Genomic DNA, 5,000 nt, shown 5'->3' on the forward strand with positions numbered 1-5,000 from the left:
ATATCGATTTTGTGAAAAAATGTCACATTTCCCCTACTTCCACCCCAGGGGGGCGTCAATATGTTGTAAAGCACCCCAGGGCAGTGACCTAAATGCGGGTGAAGTTTGCGGTGCACGGGGGGAAAGTTGAATTTTTGGATGAAAATGCGTATTTTCATACTTTGAAAATTTCAGGCGTGTGTCAGACTTCCAGGCGGGGGCAGCCGCTGGAGGCGTACCGAGGACGCTTCCAGGAGCCTGGGGAAGATTTTCTGAAAGTGTCCTTGGGACTTAGAAATATTTTGAGAAAATCTCGATTTTGTGAAAAATGTCACATTTCCCCTACTTCCACCACAGGGGGGCGTCAATATGTTGTGAGGTAACCCAGGACAGTGACCTAACTGTGGGTAAAGTTTGCGGGGCACGGGCGGAAAGTTGAATTTTTGGATGAAAATGCGTATTTTCATACTTTGAAATTTTCAGGCGTGTGTCAGACTTCCAGGCGGGTGCAGCCGCCGGAGGTGTACCGGGGACGCTTCCAGGAGCCTGGGGGAGATTTTCTGGAAGAGTGCTTGGGACTTAGTGCAATTTTTTAGAAAATCTCGATTTTGTGAAAAATGTCACATTTCCCCTACTACCACCACAGGGGGGCGTCAATATGTTGTAAGGCACCCCAAGGCAGTGACCTAAATGCGGGTGAAGTTTGCGGTGCACGGGGGGAAAGTTGAATTTTTGGATGAAAATGCGTATTTTCATACTTTAAAAATTTCAGGCGTGTGTCAGACTTCCAGGCGGGGGCAGCCGCCGGAGGTGTACCTGGGACGCTTCCAGGAGCCCGGGGAAGATTTTCTGGAAGAGTCCTTGGGACTTAGTGCAATTTTTAGAAAATCTCGATTTTGTGAAAAATGTCACATTTCCCCTACTACCACCACAGGGGGGGCGTCAATATGTTGTAAAGCACCCAAGGGCAGTGACCTAAATGCGGGTAAAGTTTGCGGTGCACGGGGGGAAAGTTGAATTTTTGGATGAAAATGCGTATTTTCATACTTTGAAAATTTCAGGCGTGTGTCGGACTTCCAGGCGGGGGCAGCCGCCAGAGGCGTACCGGGGACGCTTCCAGGAGCCTGGGGAAGATTTTCTGAAAGTGTCCTTGGGACTTAGAAATATTTTGAGAAAATCTCGATTTTGTGAAAAAATGTCACATTTCCCCTACTTCCACCACAGGGGGGCGTCAATATGTTGTAAAGCACCCCAGGGCAGTGACCTAAATGCGGGTGAAGTTTGCGGTGCACGGGGGGAAAGTTGAATTTTTGGATGAAAATGCGTATTTTCATACTTTGAAAATTTCAGGCGTGTGTCGGACTTCCAGGCGGGGGCAGCCGCCAGAGGCGTACCGGGGACGCTTCCAGGAGCCTGGGGAAGATTTCATGAAAGTGTCCTTGGGACTTAGAAATATTTTGAGAAAATCTCGATTTTGTGAAAAATGTCACATTTCCCCTACTTCCACCACAGGGGGGCGTCAATATGTTGTGAGGTACCCCAGGACAGTGACCTAACTGTGGGTAAAGTTTGCGGGGCACGGGCGGAAAGTCGAATTTTGGATGAAAATGCATTATTTTCATACTTTGAAAATTCCAGGCGTGTGTCAGACTTCCAGGCGGGGGCAGCCGCTGGAGGCGTACCGAGGACGCTTCCAGGAGCCTGGGGAAGATTTTCTGAAAGTGTCCTTGGGACTTAGAAATATTTTGAGAAAATCTCGATTTTGTGAAAAAATGTCACATTTCCCCTACTTCCACCCCAGGGGGGCGTCAATATGTTGTGAGGTACCCCAGGACAGTGACCTAACTGTGGGTAAAGTTTGCGGGGCACGGGCGGAAAGTCGAATTTTGGATGAAAATGCATTATTTTCATACTTTGAAAATTTCAGGCGTGTGTCAGACTTCCAGGCGGGGGCAGCCGCCGGAGGCGTACCGAGGACGCTTCCAGGAGCCTGGGGAAGATTTTCTGAAAGTGTCCTTGGGACTTAGAAAAATTTTGAGAAATTTCCGATTTTGTGAAAAATGTCACATTTCCCCTACTTCCACCCCAGGGGGGCGTCAATATGTTGTAAAGCACCCCAGGGCAGTGACCTAAATGAGGGTGAATTTTGCGGTGCACGGGCGGAAAGTCGAATTTTTGGATGAAAATGCGTATTTTCATACTTTGAAAATTTCAGGCGTGTGTCAGACTTCCAGGCGGGGGCAGCCGCCGGAGGCGTACCGGGGACGCTTCCAGGAGCCTGGGGAAGATTTTCTGAAAGTGTCCTTGGGACTTAGAAATATTTTGAGAAAATCTCGATTTTGTGAAAAAATGTCACATTTCCCCTACTTCCACCCCAGGGGGGCGTCAATATGTTGTAAGGCACCCCAAGGCAGTGACCTAAGTGGGGGTGAAGTTTGCGGTGCACGGGGGGAAAGTTGAATTTTTGGATGAAAATGCGTATTTTCATACTTTGAAAATTTCAGGCGTGTGTCGGACTTCCAGGCGGGGGCAGCCGCCAGAGGTGTACCGGGGACGCTTCCAGGAGCCTGGGGGAGATTTTCTGGAAGAGTCCTTGACACTTAGAAAAATTTTGAGAAAATCTCGATTTTGTGAAAAATGTCACATTTCCCCTACTTCCACCCCAGGGGGGCGTCAATATGTTGTAAGGCACCCCAAGGCAGTGACCTAAGTGGGGGTGAAGTTTGCGGTGCACGGGGGGAAAGTTGAATTTTTGGATGAAAATGCGTATTTTCATACTTTGAAAATTTCAGGCGTGTGTCGGACTTCCAGGCGGGGGCAGCCGCCAGAGGTGTACCGGGGACGCTTCCAGGAGCCTGGGGGAGATTTTCTGGAAGAGTCCTTGACACTTAGAAAAATTTTGAGAAAATCTCGATTTTGTGAAAAATGTCACATTTCCCCTACTTCCACCCCAGGGGGGCGTCAATATGTTGTAAGGCACCCCAAGGCAGTGACCTAAGTGGGGGTGAAGTTTGCGGTGCACGGGGGGAAAGTTGAATTTTTGGATGAAAATGCGTATTTTCATACTTTGAAAATTTCAGGCGTGTGTCGGACTTCCAGGCGGGGGCAGCCGCCAGAGGTGTACCGGGGACGCTTCCAGGAGCCTGGGGGAGATTTTCTGGAAGAGTCCTTGACACTTAGAAAAATTTTGAGAAAATCTCGATTTTGTGAAAAATGTCACATTTCCCCTACTTCCACCCCAGGGGGGCGTCAATATGTTGTAAGGCACCCCAAGGCAGTGACCTAAGTGGGGGTGAAGTTTGCGGTGCACGGGGGGAAAGTTGAATTTTTGGATGAAAATGCGTATTTTCATACTTTGAAAATTTCAGGCGTGTGTCGGACTTCCAGGCGGGGGCAGCCGCCAGAGGTGTACCGGGGACGCTTCCAGGAGCCTGGGGGAGATTTTCTGGAAGAGTCCTTGACACTTAGAAAAATTTTGAGAAAATCTCGATTTTGTGAAAAATGTCACATTTCCCCTACTTCCACCCCAGGGGGGCGTCAATATGTTGTAAGGCACCCCAAGGCAGTGACCTAAGTGGGGGTGAAGTTTGCGGTGCACGGGGGGAAAGTTGAATTTTTGGATGAAAATGCGTATTTTCATACTTTGAAAATTTCAGGCGTGTGTCGGACTTCCAGGCGGGGGCAGCCGCCAGAGGTGTACCGGGGACGCTTCCAGGAGCCTGGGGGAGATTTTCTGGAAGAGTCCTTGACACTTAGAAAAATTTTGAGAAAATCTCGATTTTGTGAAAAATGTCACATTTCCCCTACTTCCACCCCAGGGGGGCGTCAATATGTTGTAAGGCACCCCAAGGCAGTGACCTAAGTGGGGGTGAAGTTTGCGGTGCACGGGGGGAAAGTTGAATTTTTGGATGAAAATGCGTATTTTCATACTTTGAAAATTTCAGGCGTGTGTCGGACTTCCAGGCGGGGGCAGCCGCCAGAGGTGTACCGGGGACGCTTCCAGGAGCCTGGGGGAGATTTTCTGGAAGAGTCCTTGACACTTAGAAAAATTTTGAGAAATTTCCGATTTTGTGTAAAAATCACCCATTTCCCCTACTTCCACCCTAAAGGGGCGTCAATATGTCGTAAGGCGCCCCTAGACAGTGACCTAAGTGGGGGTGAAGTTTGGGTCTGCTGGGTGGAAAACTGAAAAAAAGCGATTTTGTGACTTTGAGAACAAACAGAGAGCTCAAAACTTTGAAAAACGTCAGACCGCTGTCAGACTTCCAGGCGGGGGAAAGCTCTGAGGTTGTACCGAGGACACTTCCATGGCCCCCGGATTGATTTTCAAGAAAGAGTCCTTGGGACTTTGAAATTTTCCGGCGAGCTGTTTTTGGCTTCCGGGAGCCGTAGAACTTTGGGAAATCGATTCCGCTCACCGGTTCAGGGTGTTTCGAGCTAGTCCAGGTCCCAGCTACGCCGCCTGGCCTCCAAATTTCGCAAATTCGAAAAAAAAAAAAATAGAACCGGAATGAGGAAATTTCTGGCCGCCGGATCCGCCGCACGGCTCCAGGAGGTCGGACACTTTTTGACTTTGTTCCCTTAAAGTGGGGGTCGGTGTCTCACCATGCAAATACCCAGTTTTGCACACCAGCTGCAGGATATAGGAGAGAGAGGTACCTCTCGGCCCCGACCAAAATCCGTTGTTTTCGTGGTTCCTCGACTCGGGTAGGCGGTTTGGCGAGTACCCCCCTTTTGCATGGAAGTTCGCACTCGCGCCGAGACCAGGCTTCCGCGGCTCCAGGGGGACTTTTGCCGGTTGTCCGTCCCGAGTCCGAGACGCGTTTCCTGGGTCGCCCGAGCCCGAACGGACCCTCCCCACGTGGGTTCCTGTCCTCTGAGGGCGACGGTCGTCAGAAGGGGGGCAGATCCAGAGTCCTCGTCCGCAGGAGGGCTCTGGGAGGGCGGATCGCTCCTTCTGACTTTGTCCCCTCGGAGCGGGCTCGGCGTTTCTCTGTGTCGGATGTCTCCCGCTTCCGCGC

The sequence above is a fragment of the Ranitomeya variabilis genome, unplaced genomic scaffold (assembly GCF_051348905.1).
Source record: "Ranitomeya variabilis isolate aRanVar5 unplaced genomic scaffold, aRanVar5.hap1 Scaffold_103, whole genome shotgun sequence".
In the NCBI taxonomy this organism is placed as follows: domain Eukaryota; kingdom Metazoa; phylum Chordata; class Amphibia; order Anura; family Dendrobatidae; genus Ranitomeya; species Ranitomeya variabilis.